Genomic DNA, 23723 nt, shown 5'->3' on the forward strand with positions numbered 1-23723 from the left:
TTCAAAAAAGGCAAAAGTAGGGAACTGGAATCTGACATCCAGAAATTAGAACTGGAACTGAATTTATCAAACTACTATTTTCCTGAATTCTGTTGCTAGTTGTAGTTGCTAGGAGCTGAGAATTATGGGTTATTAACAAGCTGAAGAAGTGCTGGAATTTCGTAGAATTTGCAGAATTAAAATGTGAATTGGTGTACCAGTTGTGAGCTAGAATCTGTTATAAGTATCCGGCCTGAAAAATCCAAGTGGAGCATTTGAGTTTCATTTACCAAATTGGATTGCCACTCTTACTGAAGCTATTTTCCAACAGAAATCTCAATTTGCGTGGCTGCACTGCAGTGCAAGATGTTCTAACCTATTATTCTGAATTTGTGTAGATTGTAGTGCAGGATTACAATTTATGCTGGATGTTTGGATAGAGTTTTCTTTGGAATTACATCATTTCAATTCATGCTATAGCAGTACCAAAAGTTCTTCATTGACTCACAATTCCTACAATTGAGATAGAAACTAGCTTCTATTTTGATTTCCTGGAAGAGGATTCTTGAAACCAGAATTCCAGAAATTCGTGCTATCCTATACTTACTGCAGAATAAAAATGCTAAACACCACAGAAGCATAGAAAAAAAAGGGACAGAATCTGCAGAATAAAGATTGTAAACAGTGGTTAAAGTTGTTAAGAATTGGAAAGCTTGATGTTTTGTATTGTCCGAGACGACCAATGTTTTAAGTGTGGGGGAGGGAAGTCTTCTTCATGAATTGATGAGAGATTGTTTAGATTTCATATTGCTGGAAATGAAGTGGAAAAATAGTGATAAAAATTGGCAAATTAAAAGAGTACCAAGAATTTTGGATGACCATCAAATTGAAGGGGATGTTAGCTTGGTCTTTTGAATAGATAAAAACAAATGGTATTCATCTCTTTTCACATTGAATAAGTCAACTCATCAAGTATATTCCTCCAATACTCTCATTTTCTCATTTTCTTCATTAAATACTTTTCTTTTGCCAATTTCATTCACTTTCATTGTTCTTTTTTATTCCATTTCAATTCTTGTTAATTAAATCCTTTTGATTCGTGTATGCTATGTTTATAGTGGTGGAGAATTAGAAAATAAGCAAGCTTATGGTAGTGAAATATTCTGAGTTGCATTGAGTGAGCTACACTTATATGCAATTTTGAGTGTGAGAGTTAGAATAGGTAAATCCCTTGTGAGATTGCAACTTGCTTAATTTTTTAATTGGATTGAAACTACTATACCTACTGATTATTGTTTGGATTGTATTCATGTTTGTGATCTTTAGATGGTCTTAGTTAAATTCCTTTTACTATCTTTTAGGTATTGCTAGGGAATTTGTGTAGAGATGATTTTTAGTTTTCTTTACTTTCACGGGACGTTCAAGACTAAGTGTGGGGGATTTGATAACCATGATTTTACTGTATTATTTCGATTCATATATGCATGGTTTGATGTTGATTTCATAGGTTTAAATCATGGTTACATCACATTTTATGCATTGTATAGATTTTGAATCTAATTACAAATTATTATATTTTTGTATTATTTGATGCTAATATTTGATTCTTATTTTGTAGGCATCAAAGGATCTTGGATTTGGATCTATTTGTACCGAATTTGTGCTCGAATCGGAGTTGAAACGAGAAGATCAAGCTTCAGAGCATTATGGGCCGTTCATCATAGATTGGATAGATCTGAACCATCCAGTGAAGATCTGGTCGATCCGACCTAAGGGAGAGTAGATCCAGACCCTAGATCAAGATCAGTACCTTCAGATCAAGATCAATACTTCCTAGTGCACTCAATAATAGTGATGACTAATAGCACTCTAGGGAAAGTCCTCCTCAATCCTGAAGCTTCCGGACGGCTAATCAAGTGGATGACCAAACTTAGCGAGTTTGACATCCAATATCAACCCCAAGCGGCGATCAAAGCTCAAGGCCTAGCTGATTTTGTTGTAGAAGTCCAGAGTAACGAGCCGCCGACGACGTAGAAGATATATGTGGACGGCTCGTCCACTCGAATGGAGGGAATCACCTTCCCGAATGACTAGAGGACAACCCTAATAGAGTTTTTACGTTCGGGAACTGTACCTACTGATCTGGAGGATACTCGCCTGATAAAAAAGAGGGTGGTTGGTTCACGCTAATCGACGACCAAGTCTATAAGAAAGCTTTCTCCCGACCCCTACTCAAATGTGTCGGACCTGAAGACGTTGATTACATCCTGAATGAGGTACACCAAGGCTCTTGCGGAGGTCATCCGGGCGATCGTGCATTGGCTCAAAAAATACTCCTGGTATTTCTGGCCGACCCTCCAGGAGGATGCCGCTCGGACGGTGGTGACTTGCCTATCTTGCCAGAAGTACCACACCATGTTGCACTGACCAACCGAGGAGATGAAAGCATCCACAATATCGTGCCTATTCGACCAATGGGGCATGGACATCGTGGGACCTTTCCCTATGGCAACCGGGCAGCGAAAGTTTCTGCTGGTGGCGGTGGACTACTTCTCGAAATGGGTAGAGGCCGAGCCTCTTGCAAGAATCACAGAGCGGATGGTTACCAAATTTATTTGGCAAAACATTGTCTGTCGGGTTGGAATCTCGCGCCCACTCATGTCTAACAATGGGAGATAGTTCGTCGGTCGGGAGCTCAAAGAATAGTGTGAAGGCTATGACATCCAATAATCCATCACATCGGTGGCCTACCCCCAAGGTAACGGGCAAGCGGAAGTCACCAATCGGGAGATCCTCAGAGTCTTGCGTGCTTGGCTAGACCACATGGGAGGCAGCTGGGTTGACGAGCTCCCCAGCGTGCTATGGGCTCTCCGCACGACCCCAAAAGTGTAAAATACCGGAAATAGGCGAATATTAATAAGGGAATTTTCCAGAATTTTTGGACATTTTTCGGGAATTTTTCGGAGCTCGTACGGATGAGTTCACGGGGATAAAAACGATGCCCGGGAAAGCCTATTTGGGCTACCCATTTAAGAGAGGAAAAGATTTATTTATTTATCTCTTTTCCTTTTCTTATTTATTATCTAATTTTCCTTTATTTCCTCTCATCCTCGCCGATTACTCTCATTCTCACCGAAAGCCCCTTTCTTCTTCTCTCGCGCCCGACGCCGGCCCTAACCGCCGGCTGGCGGTTGCTTCTTCCCGAACGCCGGCAGCCTTAATCCCTCTGCTGCCGAAGCCCTAGCCGCCGGCGACTCTGCCACCGCCGATCTCCGGCCTGTGCCCTAGACTCAGCCCCCGACGCCACTGCCGGTACCGGTTTCTCAGCGTCGGCCGCCTTCGCCGTGCCCTAGCACCGCCGCCCGACCGCCTGCCCGAGCCAAACTCCTCTCCTCTGCTTGCCCTAGCCACCCGACGCCACCACAGCGCGTCTGTGCCCCAGTGCCGGCGCCACCGTGGACCACTCGGTGCCCTAGCACTATCGCCGGCACAGTGGGTGCATCCCAGCCGCCGCCGCACCTTTGCATTCCGGCCACCAGGTTCTGCCGAGCCCTAGTCCTGGTCTTCTTCTTGATATGTTTGATTTCAGCAGTGAGGGTTTATTCAACAGGATTGTGTGCTGTGGGTTGATACTGTGGTGTTGGAATTTTGATCGTGAGATGAAGTAGGACTTGTTGTGGGATTGCTTTTGGTTTCCGGCAGCTACTTCATCCTGTAGCAATCAGCTTTGACTGTGAATTGAGGTAAGATTTAGGGATTTGATGCATGATGTAGAGGATGGTTAGATAGGTAAATACATTGAATTAGGTTGGAATTGGATTATTATGATGATGGATATGGAATAGGTTTATGAGTTGATATTGGAATTAAGGATGAACTTATTATTTAATTGGATTAGAATTTAGTTTGGCTAATTGTTGTATGATAGAATTAGCTAAACTAGACATTATGTTGGATACAGGACTTTGACACGAGACGAGTATCTCGACGTCGTGTTCGGACCGGATTGGACCATTTTGTCGGAGGCGGGTACTTTTGACTTATGTCATTTGATATGCTTAGTAATTAAATTAACATGTTGCATTAATTGTGTTTCTTATCTGTTTTCGGTTAATCACTACCCAAATCTTACATGCTTGATTGATTGATTGGTTTTGCATCTCAGGTATATTTTACCTGTTTATACATGCTTATAGGGGTAGTGATATGCCATGCTTAACCATGTTCAGGACCTAGGTTTTATACCTTCTGTATACCTTTGGATTGTTTTGGATTCGTTGACCTTTGATGCATTTTTATATATATGTGGATTAGGTCAGGATATTCTTGTGGTTAGTGCCATGCACCATTTGCATGATTGCATGCTGAGCGATAGTCCGCTCCATTATTGTTGAGCACATCGCCAGTTACATGGATTTGCACACACCACCACTCATGGGTTAGTGGTCGATTCAGGATGAGTGTGTTGCAGCAGGGACTCTGTTAGGCACCGTTGGTCCGCTCATGGGTAGTGTGACACAACGTGTTATCCGGCAGGGATTCCTCCCCGTCTTTGAGTACTGGGAGTTGAGAGCATTGCGCTCCCCCATCTATGATTTGGGGTAGGAGGATAGGTGTACTCCGACAGCATCCCGTCCACTCGGTCACTCATCAGGAGTAGTGACGACAGAGTGCACGGTTGTCACAGCCCTACCCACTCGGCCTCACTTTTGTATGAGATGATCGACTGGCGTCAGGGGTGACCAGGACGCATCATTGGCATCATATGCATGATGCATTTATTGCTTGTGTTTGTGTTTGCTGCATTTATATGCTGCATATTGTTTGGATACCTATGTTTGACATGCATACAGGATTTCCTTATCCCTCGGACTGTTTGACCTTATACTCAGGACCTGGTTAGTACAGTATTCTCCTGTTTATTTCAGATGCATTCTTATCTTTCTTATCAGGAGACTGTACGCATGATTAGTGCTAGGTGTTGTTTCTTTACTTTGCATATCAATTGTACCTGCTGAGTGTTGGACTCACCCCGCCTCCATTGTTGTTATTTTCAGGTTGATGCTGTCAGGAGGGAGTTCCAGTCGCTAGTCCCCACTGCACGTAGTGCTACTCCGCTGCTGGTTTTTGAGTTGTTGTTTCATTTTAGCTTTTCGCTATCAGACTTTGTTTTAGTTTTGTTTTGGACTTACATATGGATATTGTATGGAATCTTTCCGTTGGATGGACTTTTAGTATGATTTGGATTTACTCTACTACATGCCTGCCTAGACAGCAGAAGAGGTAAGAAAAATCGGATTTGGGCTTTACGAGTGTAGTTGAGTAGGGTTGATTTCGAGTCAGAGTATTAATATGTTGTTTATTTTATTAACTGCGTGGTTGTGACAGCCAGAGGCTGAATACATATATAAACTGCGTGGTGATTGATTTTATTTACTGTTATTATTCCAGCCGCCTGTGGCTGAGTATTTAGTGCTTGTAGAAAATTTTTGATTGTCCGCCGTACAGGGGAGATGCTGCCGAAATTTTCTCGGACAGGGACTCTTCTGGGGGCGTGACAAAAAGAGGCGACTGACATAACCCCATTTCAGTTGGTATACGACAGAGAAGAGGTTTTCCCCATAGAGGTCAGGGTAGAATCCGAGCGGGTGCAACATTATGACGAAGGGAACGCCGAACGGAGGTTGATGGAGCTTAACTTGGTGGACGAGACAAGGGCAAAAGCCGTCGTCCGAATAACGGCTTACCGACAACGCATGAGGGAGAATTACAATCGACGAGTGATCTCGAGGTCCTTCCAAGTCGGCGACCACATATAGAAGAAAGTGAAGTCGGTTGGCGATGTCAACAAGCTCGAGGCACCATGTGCAGGACCGTTCAAGATCGCGCGGAAGCTCCGTTCAGGTGCCTACTATTTGGAGGATGAAGAAGGGAGGCAGTTCGAGAGGTCCTAGAGCGCAAACCACCTTCAACCCTATAGGGCTGGATGAGAGGTGCGCAAGTGAATCCTGTATTTCGTGGCTATTGTATACTTGGCGAATGCAGGGAGAAGTTTGAATAAAAAAGCACAAGCCTCTTCATAAGTGCGTCTCCTCCAACGATCAAACAGTGACCTTAAACCCGGGTGCGAGTACATATATACTATCGAGTGGCGATGTTAAACGTGGGCCTACAACAAACCGTCGAGCGGTGACGTTAAACGTGGGTCTACACAAACTGTCGAGTGTCGACGTTAAACGCGGGTATACAACAAACCGTCGAGCGGCGACGTTAAACATGGGTCTACAACAAACCGTCGAGCGGCGATGTTAAATGCGTGTCTCAACCAACGGTCGAGCGGCGACCTTCGTCTCCACCAACCGTCGAGCGACGAGGTTAAACGCATGTCTCAACTAATGGTCGAGCGGCGACCTTAAACCCCATCTCCACCAACGGTCGAGCGGTGACCTTAAACGCGAGTCTCCAATAGATCGTTGAGCGATGATGTTAAACATGGGCCTATTCCAAATCATCGAGCAGCGACGTTAAACCTGAGTCTTCATCAAATCCTCGAGCGACAACGTTAAACGCGGGCCTATTTCAAATCATCGAGCGACGCGATAGTAAGTCTGGGGCTTCACCAAATAGCCACGCGGCAACAATGGACCTGAGTCTACATGGGCTATTGAACGGTTGGTTGTGTATAAGGGTTGCCCAAACCCCCGAATTTGTAGACGAACTGCCCGTTCGGTAGAGTGTGCTAAAGTACTTCAAGCTCTGCCACTTGGAAAGAAAGGCGAATCGAGTAGACATGCACACAAGCTACTGGCGATCGAAAAAATTATGAGATTGCAATACCAGGGAGAGAAGACCAGACAACAAACAGAAAAAGGGAAAGCTTGGCTGAATGACCTCACATGCATTAATACTTAAAAAGGTTTACAAAAAAGGGGATCACAAAAGATCGAGCCCTCAGCCTCACTCTAATTAATCTAACACATCGTCGGGCATAGCGGCTGTCATCTTGTCTCGGCTTATGACCTTGCTGGTCACAGTGGCCAGCAGGTAGCCCCCCTCGTGAAGCTTACCGATCGTCCCTTCGATCACCAAGTCGAACAGTCTAAGGGCTAGACTGGTGAATTTATCACAGAATGCGTCCGAACGGAGGTAGGCTTGCTTCATGGTTTCAAACCTACTCCCTTCGGCATCCTGGTAAATCCGCAGCACTGCACGAGATCCCTTCAGCGCCGCTCGGGATCATATCCCTCCAGCGTCGCTCGAGATCATATCCCTCCAGCGCCGCTCGAGATCCCTCTAGTTCACCCTTGGCGGTGACTAGCGCGACATCCCTGGAGGCCACCTGATCACGGAGGAACTTTTCCTCGGCCAAGTAACTGTTCCGCTCGACCACGAAAAAATCCTTGACCTCCTTAAACTTCTGGGCTAGGCTCCGGGTTTCCTTGTTCTTCAATTCGAGGTCATCGATGGCCCATTGCTTTCTGGCGGTGGCTGACTCTATCTTCTTGTCGAAGGTGGTGCCCTGTTTATTGAGCCGAGCTAGCATCACCTCCTGATTGGCATACTTTTTCCGCTTAGCCTTCATAAGCTGATTACTCTTCTCCAAGTCAACCTTTAGCTTCTCGACCTCAGAGATCGATGGCCCCGGGGAGGAAGAGGTGCCACTTGAGACCTTGAGTTTCTTGAACTCATCCTCCAAATAGGCCAGCCTATGGCACATGGCCAGGCTATCCACCCAGTACATGGCACATGGCTAGCCGCGTCTTCACCCACTTCCACAGGCGTCTCCTCGCTTAGCCCAAGTGGATCTTCGTGGGAGCTGACCGACTGCAGACCTCAGCTCGCTAGTTCCTCGGTAGCAATCGCCTCGATCGCATTGTCGGAAAGCTTCGCCTTGCCGACCATCCGTGCGCTCATCATGATTTTGGCTGCAAGATAAAAGGAAAAATTAGTTAGCATCAAAGGAATAAGTAAAGCAGTGTCTTACCTAGGCTGGTTGGCAGCCAGGTATGGATCGGACTCAGGCCGAAGATGTAGAGGACACCCTCAAGAAATAATTTGTGGATGTCGTACTTCTGACTGGTCAGCATCGCCGCAACATCCAAGTAATCCAATCGGCTCTTGTAACTCTTCAGTGGGGCTAAGGCGCCACTTCAATCTGCCAATGGGTCGAGAATTTTGGCTGGTCGGGAAGACATAGGAAAAAGAAGTACTCCCTCCAATGTTTATTGGAGGTTGATATTTTATTAAAGAACACTAAGCTGACCCTAGACTAGAAAAGGAAGGTCCCCGACTTGGATAGCTTTGGGTAATAAAAATAGTGGAAGATTCGAGGGGCAAGAGGGATGTCGTGCAGCCGAAATAAGATGACTACGCCGCACAGAAGACGGAAGGAGTTCGACACGAGTTGAGGGAGGGGGATGCGGAAGTATTTACAGACTGTGATAATGAAAGGATGGACAGAGAACCACAGACCGGCGGAGAAATAGTCCCTGAACAGACAGATGCATCTGATCGGTGGGGTTTTGGCCGATTGGATGCGGAAGGCAGAGGCAGAATTTGGAAGGCATTTATAAGGCTCTCCGCATTGCCCTCGTCAAACCTAGACTCCATGTTGGTATACCAAGGTTCAGGGATGGAGGCCAACGGTTGGGATAATGCATGGAATCATCGGAGAGCACAGTGCGCAAGAGCACAAAGGTCGTCGAAAATACAACAACAAAAGTGTGGAGGAGGAGGCGACGCAACGGGCTCATATACCCCAAGCTTGGCCGACTGGAGCCGTCCGATTTAGGTCACGAAAACCTAGGATAAGATCTCGTCGTTGAATTCAAACTGCCAAATGTCGCAATCAATGCTTGTCATGTTAGGCGTGTGGCGACTGTGGACGTGACACGTGGCGTGCTGCCATGGGTCGGCAATTAAGGTAGGCATGGGAACTTGTTCTGCTTTAATGAGAGGGGATTTGCATGCTTCTCAAGAAATCATTGTGACGTCAGCCTAGCCCGCGCTCGCCCAAGACAACCCGAAGAAAAAGTTCTACAAGTTCAAGCCTTTGTCTGCCCGATCAGATTGAGGGAGCGTGCTTATGACCGAGCGACAAGCTTCAGAAGGCCGATCGGCGAGGATCGGGTCCATCCTAATCGGAGTCCATACAGTGATGAAGGTCGATCGGGAGGGAATCTGCGCACATGATGGTTCAGTCAGTCGAACTATAGCCTCCTTTGACTAGACTTGAAGGGGAGGCTTGTGATGTGGTGATAAGGAAGGGCCCTACCCCATTGCCACGGTGGAGGTCAACGAAGGTCAGAGTCAAGACGGTCGATGGACGGAGGGTCTTGGCCGGTCGGTGGGACATAGCCCGACCGGGGGTTAAATACCGACCCACAATCTCTAACATGAAGTAATCAAATCGACGCTCAAGGGACGCGTAGAAGCCAAGCTGAGTGGCTATTCCGCTCGGCGCAACAGCGGATGACATGGATCAAGGCCGATTAGCTGAGCGGCTCTACCGCTTGGTGCGACAGTGGGCTTCCGACCGAGCGAACATCCCGCTCGACCCAGCAACCGATGACACTTGGACAGGGGACTTTCAACTGAGCGCCCATTCCGTTCGGCTAAGCAACAGACACAACAGGATATCCTTCGACATCCTTTTGGGAGTTAGTGTCGCCGACTGACGGCATGGTCAAACAGAGGATCGTACGACATAAGCTTCCACTGTCACTTCAGAGATATGCTCGACCCATTATAGTACTGTGTCAGAGATAGTTTACTAACAAGTCCCTTCAGGGAAAGCTTGGGATATCATGCTCACTTTGATAAGCGTGCACACAGGCTACAGGAGCCCTATATAAAGGGGGGTCCGGGCATCGGCAGAGGTATGCTTTTCTCACAATTTCTATTGTTGCGCTACAGTTCTTTGCTTCTTGCCTCGCTGAAGACTGACTTGAGCATCGGAGGACCATCGTCGGGGACCCCTTCCTTGGCTCGACACTGACGCTACTTATATTGCAGGCGGGAGCGAAGTCCATCGGAGGTCAATAGGAATGCCATGTCCCCAACATCCGTCTCCCCGACTCTCGGACAAGATCATAAGTTTTTAGAAGTCAATGAATATTGTGTATAGATCTTTCTTTTGATCCCAATACTTTTCAATTAGTTACCTAAGAAGATGTATAACTTCTATTATCGACCTTCCAAGCATGAACCCAAAATAATTTCCTGTTACCATGATATTTTTTCTTAAATTTTTTCTATTACTCTTTTCCAATGTTTCATAATATGACTCATCAATTTAATACCCATATAGTTTACACAATTTTGTACATCTCCCTTGTTCTTATATAAGGGAACTAGAGTATTTACCCTCCATTGAGCAGATATTTTTTTCATTTTCAATATCATATTAAATAATTTTATAAGTCATTCAATATCTTATTTTCCTAGGCACTTCCATACCTCTATCAAAATATCATCTAGCCAAATGACTTTTTCATTTTGCATTCCATTTAAAGTTTGTTGTACTTTTGAAATTTGAATTCTATGATAAAAATTTAAAATTTTACATTCATTTGACCTACATACTTATATTACCTAAGTTAAGTTGATCACCTAAACTTTCATTAAAAAATTGATAAAAATACCTCTGTCACCACTCTTTTATTTTTCTATCATTTACTATTATCCTATTGCATTCATCATTAATACATCTTATTTGGATAAGATCTTTTGTCTTCCTCTCTCTCACTTTAGCTATTTTATAAATGTCTTTTTTTTTTTCTTTTGTATTCAATTTTTGAAATAACCATAAAGTTTTATATTTTTCTTTATTCACTGCTTTCTTAGTCTCTTTCTTGACTATTGTATTTTTTTTTTAGTTTTTTCTCATTCTTACAAATATATAATTCCTTATACACTGTTTATTTTCTCTTCATTTTCTCCTGTACTTTCTCATTCCACCACTAAGATTCCTTATTTGATGGTGCATGCCCTTTTGACTCACTGAGTACACTCTTAGATGCTATTTCCAACTTTGATATCATCTTACCCCTTTATCGTATTAGAGTCATTATATATTTTACCTAATGCTTGTACTCCTACCTTCTCCTTTAATATATTTTACTTCTCATCCTTTAACTTTCACCACTTAATTCTAAAAGTTGTGTATATTTGTCCTCTATTGACACTATGATTGAGGCACATATTTAACACTACTAATATATGTTGGGTAGTTAAGCTTTTTTAAGTGATAACCTTACAATCTTTACAAATTTTTCTATTCCTCTTCATAACCATAAGGAAGTCAATTTGTGATTTATTATTTCCACTTTTGAATGTAACCAATTGTTATTCTCTTTTCTTAAAAAAATATGTTAGCTAGTATTCGGTCATATGCTATCATAAAATCCAATATAGTTTCCTATACACTCTCATGCTCCTCATTTTTTACTCTGGCATGCTCATTTAGATTGCTTTATATTAAAATCATTTGATTTGGTAGAATATTTTGTAATACTTTATCTAAATCATCCCAAAATCTTGATTTAATATCTTCATATAATGCTACTTGATATTCATATATGCTAATTACGTTTATAATTTCTTTCGTTACTACTATCGTGAGAGCTATAATACTACCCGTAAAATTTTCTATGTTCCATATTCCAAATCTTAAATTATTAGTTTTTCTATAATATTTGTTCTTATCCAACCTATTGTTAGGACCAAAAGAAATCTATATATCTCCACAATGTATGATATTGTCCACTTTGGACCTAAGCACTCATGATTTTATTTTTGGACTCTACCCAAAAGATCTCATACCAATGGAGATACTCTCTTTTATAAAGATATGATCTTTTCCATGTATTTTCAATATGGGACTTTGTTTGTAATCTTACAACCGAACAATCTCCCCTCAAAAGAAGGACTACTGGCTCCCTGACATTCAATCGTTGACCCACCAGGTCTTCCTGACCCTCAGTTCATTGAACCTACTAGGACATAGTCGGCGGTTAGTCTTTCTAGCAGTCCTGACTCTGGTACCAATTGTTGGGATCGAAAGGAATTTAAATATCTCCACAATGACATGATATTGTCCACTTTGGGCCTAAGCCCTCATGATTTTATTTTTGAGCTCTACCTAAAAAAGCTCGTACTAATGGAGATATCTTTCTCTTATCAACGTATGATCTTTTCCATGTGTTTCCAATGTGGGACTTTGTTTGCACTCTTGCAACCCAGCACTTATGACGTGAAAATTAAACTCTTGCTTATTTAATAGTATACCCAATTCTCATGGAGATGTAGTGGTTTTTGTCGATACGTTACAGTCAGACTATATAATGCGAACTCTTATATATTTTAACACTACACTCGAGTTCTGGAAATGTAGCAATTCTTATCGAGACATTACAGTCGGACCCTCAACACATTCCTTCTAAAGAACAACTTAATATTAACACAATAATTTAATAAATCAATTCATTAAACATTTATCTTACTTTATTCTTAGCTAACACCCCAATACAACATTCCTCCATTATCCGTACTTAAAATTAACTATAATAAGATATTTCGTCATAGGCGGAGCTTCATTTATTTATACATATAATTTTTTAAAAAAAATTGATGTGTTAGTAGAAATATAACGTTGCAATTCGATGGAATTTATAAACAATATTTTCAGGAAAGCAACTAGATTTGTCTTCCATCATATCTAAGATATATTCTGGTGCAAACTTTTGTGTTTCTTAAGGAACAAATCGATAGGTTTGCAAGATTCTACATCATAAATTTTCTTTTTATGAAGGTGACAGCATATTATTAATTAATTGCAGCTCCCAAAGGAGTTTATGCCTTATCTTGATTATTGCCGTTTGCCCTTCGAGGACAAGAGGCCAAGTCATGATTATTTATCATTTGAAGTGCTAATCCACTTTTCTTAATTTAAAATATTATTTATATGAAAAGGGGAAACAAAAATATGATCCCTCCATGATTGCCATTTATGAGATTAGGCATGCATTTGTTATATGCTTTATCCTCAAATATCTTTAGTTGTAATTATTCCCTTGGTAGTTGATTTACAAAGTGAATTTGAAAATCAGATTGCTCTATGAAATTCATAAATTTATCAGATGTTTAGCATAGATAGGTTTTAATAATCCTTTTGGTTATCGTCAACATGGTATTAGATTTAGCCTATACTACTGATATCGACTATAAGTTCATTATTTTAACTCTAAGGGTCTCAAGCCCAAACTATTGGAAGAAAGAAATTAATGTATTTTTTAGCTAATAATCGATGAAGTTCGATGGCAAACACTTCAATGTGGGTGTGCATAAGAAGATAAGAAACACATTATGCAGTGGTAAAACACTTAGAGAAATAATATGAGGATCAAGTTTGGATTTCACATGTGACTTGATAGGGGGAGAATGAAGAATTTTTTTAGCTATGAATCGATGAAGTTCGATGGCAAACATTTTAATGTGCATCATGTGCATAAGAAGGTATCCTCTCGGAGCAGTGCGATGGTTAAGAAATGGGGTGTTGTCAGGTCTTGAGGTCGAAACTCGGCATGACCGAGCATAACCTCCCCCATGTCTTGGTCATTTGCACTGATGGCTAGTAGCCACCCGTGATTTACCTCCTCCGTGTTGGCCTAGGGACGGGTTGGCGGGGGTGCTGAGGGCGAGCGAATCACCTTTTGCCACATGTGCATAAAAAGATGCTATAGGAAAGCCCGAAAGTCGTTCCCGTCCATGTTAGGGAAGATGTCAACCGTCTCTCCTGTCATAAGAAGGTCATCCGTGATTTACCTCCTCCGTATTGATCCTGGGACGGATTGACAAGGGCACTGGGACAAGTGTATTCGTTTTTTACCATCATGTACATAAGAAGGTAAAAAATGCATTATGCAATGGTAAAACACTTAGAGAAATAATATGAGGATCAATTTTGAATTTCATATGGGACTTGATAAGGCGTGAATCAAGAGTTTCCTACGTGACATAATATTGACCCGGTCATGTCCCATCTGGTCTTAGTCAAGCTCTAGGTAGGAGAAGGCGGGTCAGGTCTGGTAGGAGCTCTATAGTATTCAGCGAGAGCTCAGCAATATTTAATCGAGAGCTCGACAACATTTACCAGGAGCTTGATAGTGTTTAATAAGAGCTTGGTAGCATTTTAACTGAGAGCTCGGCAGTGTTCCTGAATGCTTTGGTTGAGATCGACGAAGGTGAGTCAAAGTTACTCAAATATGGATAGTCCAGTTCACTGAAGGAAGGTATGCTAATTTTTAATTAATTATTAAAGGTTAGGTATGCTAATTTTGAATTAATTATTAAAGGTTAGTTGTATCAATAGATAACAGTTGTCAGCGGGCAATAGTTATAGATGCGAGATATTTGAATTGCCAGTTGTGAAAGTTATGTAGTCACCACCAAAAAATGGTATTGCTGCCTGCAATAAAGACATCACATGAATGCAAGAAGTAGCTTGTATAGGAACTTCTATAAGTAGCTGGTATAAGGAACTTCTATAATTGACCTAGGTAAAGAGAGGATGGTCGAGATCGGCACAGGTCCCATGAACTGAATCAAGATAATCAACAAAGGGCTCTTCAAGATAACCCTCCTCGTCAAGGGGAAATAAGCGTGATTTCAAGAGGAATTACTGATGGAGATTCCAATCGAACTAGAAAAGTCCATGGACATAGGTTAGAAAGCTATGAAGTTAGTATCGGGAAGAAAGGGTCTAACGATAAGCTTTGAGCCTGAAGATTTAGAAGGATATCTACTCCTTATTCTAATGCTCTGGTCATTTATGCTGTTATAGCTAATTATGATGTAGCATGAGTATTCATCGATACCGGGAATTTTGTCAACGTATTATACAAAGAAGTCTTTGACAGGATGTAAGTATATCTTATTAAGCTATGCTCCACATCTACTTTGGTTTTATAGAGCATGAAATTCAACCCTTAGAACATGTCTCTTTCTTTGGGGGATGAACCTTTACGGCGAACACGGACTTTGGTGTTCATAGTGGTAGATGCCCCTTCTTCTTATAATGTTATATTGGGGAAGCCAACGTTAAGTCCTTTTTTAGGTGGTGGTGTCTATATATTATCAGAAGATCAAATTCCTTGTGGGAATCCAGATGAGCGAGGTCTGAGGTAAACAAAATGCAGCTCAGAGGTGTTATGTTGAAATGGTGAAAGTTGATCTAAAAAGAGCTTAGTTAAATCAAAGTAAATATAAAAGATGAAGAGCTGCTGAAGTGTAAATATTAGAAGAAATATTTGTGGCTAAACCGTTAGAGTAGCAATAGGAGAAGGCACAAGTTGTGCATGAGCAGGAGGATAAAACTACCTTGACATCTACCGACCTTCTTCTCGAGATAAAAAAGAGGTTAGTAAGATGTCTTATAAAAAATAATGATGTCTTTTCTTGGTCAGCACAGGAGATTAAAGGAGTGTCTCTTGGGATTATAGAGCATAAACTTAATATATTATCAAATGCTCGACCAATAAAATAAAATAAACGACATTTTGGTCTTGAGAAGGATAAGATCATCGGGGTAGAAATCCTTAAATTACTAGAAGTTGGACATATTAGAGAGGCCCAGTTTCTAATCTGGTTGGCTAATATGGTGTTAGTCCCAAAAAAGGGAGGAAAGTGGCGAGTTTGAGTGGATTTCAGAGACCTCAATTGGGCATGTCTCAAATATTGCTATCCACTTCCCAGAATAGATCAATTGGCAGATTTAACATATGGACATGTGTTTACTTACATGTTCAATGCTTATCAAGGATATAAGATACCTTTGGCCGAAGAGAATCAGGAGAAGGTTAACTTTGTTACCTCTAATGACACCTTCTATTACTAGGTCATGTCGTTTTGTTTGAAAAATGTTGGAGCCACAAATCAAAGAATGATGGACTAAGTTTTTTAAAAACAAAGAGAAAGGAACATTGAAGTACATCTAGATGATATCCTGATCAAGTTGGCCACAACTAAGAATACAAGATATTGAAGAGACTTTTTGTACTTTGAAAATGTATGATCTTAAGCTTAATCCAGATAAATGCATTTTTGGTGTCAAGAGTGAGAAGTTTCTCAATTATGTCGTTACAAAGATGAGGATAGAGGCTAATCCATCGAAGATACAAGCATTGCAAGATATGAAAACTTCATAGAGCGTGTGAGAAGTACAGTGGTTAACAGGGTGAATTGTTGCGTTTTCTTGTTTCACGTCTGGTCGACTGATAGGAGTCTATCTTTCTTTAAAATATTAAAAAAGTCAAGTAAATTAGTCTAGGATAAAAAATGTGAACAAGCCTTTGCTGAGCTCAAGAAATATATGTCAGAAGCACTAAATCTTTCTAAATACGTGGCAGGGAACAATTGTGGTTATACTTATCTACTATTGAAGAGGCAGGCAGTATGTTCTTCTTCAACAAGAGGTATCACAACAATAACCTGTTTATTTTATTAGTTATTTATTAAAGAATACTAAAAATAGGTATAACATGCTAGAAAAACTTGTGTTACCTCTTGTTATAATAGCTCGGTGCTTGAGGTCATATTTCCTATCCCACCCTATTATTGTTTTAACTAATAGTACTCTAGGGAGAGTTTTCTCTAATCCAGAAATTTCCAGAAAACTGATTAAATGAACTATAGAACTCAATAAGTATAATATACAATACTAATCTTAGACAGTGATTAAGGCTCAGATGCTAATCAAATTCTTAGCTGAGACAATCAGAGAGGAGAAAGAAAAAGTATGGAAAGTATTTGTAAATGTGTCAGCCACAAAACAAAGTAGGAGTGTTGGAGTTTCACTAGTCTAACCCCAAGGAGATGAAATATCATTAGTGGTGCAACTTAATTTTAAGGCTTGTAATAACAAAGCCGAATATGAAGCTTTGTTATCAGGGTTGCAGGCGGCTAAGCATGTACGAGCTATGAAAGTAATCTTACATTCAGACTTACAACTGGTAATGCAACATAATGAAGGAACATATGAGGTAAAATGTGATAGGATTTGCCGGTATATTGAGATATATGTAAAAAGTAAGGCTAAATTTTAAGAAGTCATTTTATAAAAAAATAACCTCATTCTGGAAACGAAAAAGAAGATGAGCTTGCTCGAATGACAAGTACTTTATCAAGCTAGAAGTTAGAAGAGCCAGTTGTACAAGTAGAATTGTTAACTTAGATAGATCATCCTTTGGCAATTGATCAAAACAATCTGACAGACTGGTGGACATAATTGATATCTTGCCTAAGAGAAAGTAAATTTCCATTAGATCTAGAACAATCAAAGCTATTGAAGCGGCAAATTGTGGAGTTTTACATTAATTGATGACAATTTATACAAAAGGTCATTTTCTCATCCTCTCTTGAAATGTTTAAATCAGGAGGAGCCTGAGTACATACTTCGAGAGATACGTGGAGGTATTTGCGATAGTCATGCTAATGGAAAGGCATTAGCTCGAAAGGTGATATTGGTAAAATATTTTTAGCCCACTCTACAAAAAGAAAAAAATCTTATTAATTCCAGTTGACTATTTTTCTAAATGTCTAGAAGCAAAATCCTTGGCTACAATTACAGAAAATGTTGTTTTTAAGTTCCTTTGGAAAAATATTGTGTGTAGATATGACATTCCTTGAAAATTAGCTATGACAATGGAAGGTAATTTCAAGGAAGGAAGCTATGAGAATGGTGCTAAGAGCTTAGCATAAAATAGCATTTCACCTTTGTGGTATACTCACAGTAATGGATAAGATGTAGTAAACATGGAGCTAGTGTGAGGTTTAAAAAAAAAAGTTTAACCTTGAAACGCACACTAGCTTCATGTTGGGTGGAAGCGTTGCCGAGTGTGTTATGATCGTTTAGAACTACTCCATGACAAGGGACCGACATGACTCCTTTCTAATTAGTGTATGGTGGAGAATAGTAGTTCCGATAGATATTCGAATGGAATATGCTCGGATAACTATTTATGATGAAGAAAATGAAAACAAACGATTAACCGGGTTGGACCTTCTTATGAAAGCAAGGGAGGTGGGCGCAACAAGGCTTAAAGCCTACAAGCAACGGATATGTCAAATTTACAATAAAAAAGTCATTTCCTAATCTTTCTAGATAGATGACCTCGTCTGGAAGAACATACAGCCCGCAGGTGAGGTCGACATTTTGAAACCACGATAGGAAGGACCATACAAAGTTTGTCAAAAACTAAAATCGGGAGTTACTATTTGCAAGATCAAATGAGGAAGCAACTTGGTCTCCTATGGAATGCTTGTAACCTCCTTCCTTATAGGATATAATCGTTTGGTATTTTATATTTTATATAATGCAGGAACATAACAGGTTAGATTATGATCAATAATTTGATCTGGTATGATTCTTGTATGTCACGTCTTCCGTTGCTAATAATGATGGGTTTTTATTTTTTTTCTATGTATACAAGGATCAAATAATAATTTTTTTCTATTAGGGACAAAGTCATCTCAAATAATTTTTCTCTGGTAGAGATAAAGTCACTTACAAATAATTTTCCTTTAATCCTTAGACATATTTTTCTTCTGGCAAAGACAGAGTCATCTATAATAAATTTTTTTCTACACAGAGTCACCTGTCAATAATTTATCTCTACTAGAGATAGGATGGTATACAAATGATCCTATTTCACTCAAAATATGATCTCTTACATCCCGTTTCCTTTTTGACAGGAGCAGAGTTGTTATGAACTTAGGTCTCCTCTATTTAGGATGGGTTGGCCTAGTAGAGTTCTGTTTAAAGGTCGGGTCCTCTACTAGCGTTATCCTTCTCATCATGGACAAAGTCATTCAAATCAGGTTTCAATGCAACAACATAACTTCATGTAGAAATGTGGATATAATAAATATATGCAAAATGTATACTGTAGCATGGAAATAAGTGAAATAAAGTTCTTAGTCAATTAAAAGCTTCTACCCCTTTAAATTTGTTCAAAACAAAATCTTATTTGTTGGGTCAAGAGGATATTCACACATTTTCATAATAATTTGATATTATCTATTTTAATTCTAAACTCTCATGATTTTACACTTAAACTCTATTTAAAAGGTCTCATGTCAATAAATATATCTTACATTCTTTTAAACCTATGATATTTTCTAAATATTTTTAATGTGAGACTTTGATTGGATCCCCAACAATCCTCCTCTCAAACGAAGGATCATAATTACTTTCATAATCCGAGTCTCCTTTTGAGCATTCGGTCATCTTCACCTATTCCGAGTCATCCTCCTCTCAAACGAAGGATCATAATTACTTTCATAATCCGGGTCTCCTTTTGAGCATTCGGTCATCTTCACCTATTCCGGGTCTTCCTGCGAGCATCCGATTACCCTAACCTACTCCGGACTTTCTCCACGAGCATCCAGCCACCTTGACCTATTCCAAACATCCCCACAACTATGTTCAAGGCCACCCCATATAGAATCTGGTCTAGACTATGACTCTAATACTAATTGTTAGAACAAAAAGAATTAAGATATCTCCACAATGATATGATATTATCCACTTTGAGCTTAAACCCTCATGGTTTTATTTTTGGGTTTTACCCAAAAGACCTTATGTTAATGGAGATATTTTTCTCCTATAAACCCATGATCTTTTCTATGTGTTTTCAATGTGGGTCTATATTTGCAACTTTTAACCCCAACATAGTCAAGTCGAAGGACTATATTACGACGAGACTTATTCTCCAGTATCTAGACTTGAATTCATTAGAATATTCATAGCCTATACAACACATAAAGGATTTAAGTTATATCAAATGGATATTAAATCTATATTTTTAAATAGGTTAATTAAGGAAGAATTCTATGTAGGTCAACCACCTGAGTTTGAAAACTTAAAAAATCCAAATCATGTATTGAGATTTAAAAAGGCATTATATGAATTAAAACAAACACCTAGGACATCATTTGAAATACTCTCTCTAGTTTTCTAAATTCAAAGGATTTTAAAGAAGGTCAAATTGACCCAATACTTTTCATAAAAACCCTTGGAATAGATTTTTTTTATAGCCCAAATCTATGTAGATGAAATAGTATTTGGTTCAACCAATTCTAAATTTTTAAAAGAATTTATAACTCGAATGGAAAAGAAGTTTGAAATGAGCCTAGTAGGTGAATTAAATTTCTTATTAGGACTACAAATAAAATTAAATGTAAATTTTTGGGCAGACTTAGGAACACTTCTTGATCAAATAAAGTGGGTTGCTGGATTGACATCATATAAGGTTAATTCATTTTTGATAGATCTTCGGACAAAAATTTAAGAAACTGATTGCTAACGTTTCAATGATCTCAACAAAATTTAGGAATTGAATTTGGAGATAAATCTAATTAGTGATTTGATTACGCCTAGCAGTATGAATGTGGGGATTTGGTAAGGAATGATCAAATTGTCGGATGATTCTTTAGTTAAGAAGGATAGATTTTGAGTTAGCACATGCAAATTAGTTTAAACAAAATTAAGTAGTATGTCGAAATATAAAAGATTCAGGCATATGTAATTTAGTTCAGTCACTAATATGAAGTGATTAAGCATAATTCAAAAAGGGGGACAAGGTAATTAAGTCGAAACGGACGCATAAGCATAGACTCTGACATATCAGTCTTGTAGCTAGTGATCTGTTATAGCATTCATCAACATGTTGGCCTTGAGACAGGTTGGCGGAGGCGCTGAGGGGCAAGCATATTCATCTTTTGTCACCATGGAATAACGTTCATCAGAGCATCAAGATCTAAGAAATTGGTTGGAGAGACCTTTGGAGGGTAACCGACTGATTGGAATTGCTCCACTATACCTTTGAAGGTATATTCTTTAAATTTGGCTGAACGAGCTTTCAATAGATCGAAGAACTCGACAAACTCTTTTTTTTCTTGGTTTCCCTACTACCTTCTTCACCAGACTTGTAGTTATCTAGTTATACCTTGACACATTTTATCTTGGAGATCAATCGTTCATTTTTCCTCTGCCCTATTACCAGTTCCATCTCTAGATTTGAACGTCTCGCCTCTGAGAACTCTAAGTTAGCTCTTAAAGTGCCTATCATAGCTTGGACTTTAGCTAATTGTTGGCTACGCTTAGTCAGCCAATGATTGGTACTCTTTGTATGTTCTGTTGTTTTCTTCAGTTGCTCGACCAAATCAGTAGAAGTGCCGCGAGTCTTGGACATTTTGTCCTTAGCTACTACTAGTTCGTGTATTAAGCAATCTATAAGGTTTAATTTTTCCTGCATCACTTGAATATGTAAGATGAATTGGAATATTCACTTCCGAAGTGAATGTTGAAGAGCTATTTGCTGGCGGGTCACGTATGATTAGTCTTATGAGGTATGGTAAATTCATGGTAAAGATGATTCATTTATCTTAATGGAATAAACCATCATGGATTCGATGAGTTCTGCTGATGAGAGAGTATCTGCGAATGCCTCCTCAACTACTTGAAGTTGAGATCGTTCCTTAATATGAGGAGGGAGAGAATCAATTTGGGGAGAGACTTGAGGATTCATAGGTTTGTCAGTTGGTAGAAGGGGAACTAGGTGATCCAAGAATGGTATCGATGCAGAAGGCTGGTCTGATTCAATTAAAGGAACATGTTGGACAATGGATGGTAGAGTGGGTGATGCTAGAAGAGTTGGTGATGAATCGGGAGGAGCTAGGTTGTTGCAATGGCCTTACCCCTTTTGCGATGTCAGAGAGGTTAGTCTAACTCTTTTGAAGAAATAGTGAGTGTTGCTGGTTGGGTCATGATAGGAGGAGGGTTTGTAGATTTTGATGGCCATAGTAATAAACCCAGCTAGTTCTAGGGTGATCGGTCCAGTCCCATAAAATTTTCATTAGCCATCAGGGTAAATCAGGAAGCGCTCGTAGTGGGCGGGCAAGAAACCTAGCATCCTTTAGTTGCGTGCTCCTTTTGAAGGAAAATTTTTTACAAATTCATCATAACTGAGGATCAAACTATGAATACCTAGGTGACGATCTAGGAGGTGGTATGATGGAGCCATGGAAGCATTAAAGGACATGTACTATGGTAGATTTTGGATGCCTCTTCAGGGAAGATAGCCACATTGTTGCCTTTGCCAACAATTGCATAAATCTCTGAATTAGATATCACAGAACAAAACGAATTCATACTCAATAAGACACTTGCCCAAATCACAATCAAACTGTGTTTCTTTAGGGCTTAACCTGCAATGGAAGAGCAAATCTTCATCGATCAGTTTGGGGATCTCATAGTGATGATCTTCCAAGAAGTCGATGATAGGATGATAACTTGAATTTTCTTTGAAATGACCTAACTCAGGAAGAGGAGGAAAATCAGTCTACCAGCTTATGGGATAATTAAAAGGGAGGGAGGTTAGATGAAAAAGTAATGGGTTTTTCAAAACTTGTTCAATGTTGGATTTTTTTTTTTCAAAAAAATGTGTTGATAGCCAAACACTAAAGTAAAATACTCTGATTTCACTCTTCTTCAGATAAAAGAAATAGTGAAAGATAGTCAGATTAAGGGGAAGTTGGTGATAGGTAAAAATCATAAATATGCCACAAAGAAGATGATGGGAATTTGGGGTTAATTTGTGATGAGGAATACAGAAATACAAAGATATTTCTTCAAAGAATATAGGAATCAGAAATCGAAGACCTCTAGCTAGTTGGCCATGGTAAAAGGTGGCATATCCCTCTTGGGTTGGTGGCGCTAGGAAGGGTTCAGAATTCGTATATGGTAATTGTGGGGAATGTAAAAGGAAGCGTGAAGAGTAGAGTTTTTGATTTCACCATACTCAGCGAGAGTGGTCTAAAACTAGAAATTGGAATTCATCTTTAGGGTAGTTCCCATCTATTGCAAGAGGAGTTGTTTGTAGAGAATGCAAAATGAAGGCAATAGCAAGTATTGGTGAGAAACTTAGTAGTTTACAAAACATAAGAGGGCATGAGCGACATTGAACACGCAAGGAAGGAAGTGTGAAGATCATGAAAAAATAATTGTGAGATTGTGGGGACGATGATTGTATTTTGTTGATGGTAGAAGAGCGGTTTTATTTGTGGTTACATAATTTATATCTTAGAGTGGGGGAACCATTTGAACTAGGTTAAATAGGGGCAAACTTGGTAGATTCCATACGAAATTGTTTGCAGGATTTGAATGTTGTTGAGATTCATACCAAATAAGCAGTAGCTGAAGCGATTATCACTTTTCCTAGGAGAATTTAGAGGAGTTATAATTGTTGGTGCAATCGACTTTAAGGGTTTTGATATTTGTTTGACAATATGTTTAATGGAGTCTAGTCAGATAAAGGTTGATCGGACGACTAGTAAGGGTGAGTAGTCTACTGAGTGACTGACAAGTTAGTGACTGACAAGTTAGTGATTGCCAAGGTCAAGTAGATTAAGATGGCTAGATAATTGGTAAGGGTGAGTAGTCTACTGAGTGACTAGAAAGTTTAAGCAAGTCAAGAGTGACTAGGTGCTTGGCAAGAGGAAAACGCTAAGGGGAGATAACGCTAAGTAAAGAGAAGTCTAGAGGAGTGAATTCTAAGCAAGGAAAACCCCTATGAGGAGTAACCTTAGGTAATGAGAAGTTTTGAAGGAGTAAACCCTCAGCAAGGGGAAATCCTATGGGGAGGTAACCTTAAGTAATGAGAAGTCTTGGAGGAATCAACCCTAAA

At 39.9% G+C, this 23723-nt stretch overlaps 1 pseudogene; it reads right to left on the bottom strand.

Annotated features, from left to right (window-relative positions):
- Positions 1–13704: 13704 nt before the first annotated feature.
- On the bottom strand, positions 13705–13788 carry LOC122030737 (annotated as a pseudogene).
- Between the last annotated feature and the right edge of the window lie 9935 nt (positions 13789–23723).

Source organism: Zingiber officinale, chromosome 10B (assembly GCF_018446385.1).
Source record: "Zingiber officinale cultivar Zhangliang chromosome 10B, Zo_v1.1, whole genome shotgun sequence".
Classification (NCBI taxonomy): domain Eukaryota; kingdom Viridiplantae; phylum Streptophyta; class Magnoliopsida; order Zingiberales; family Zingiberaceae; genus Zingiber; species Zingiber officinale.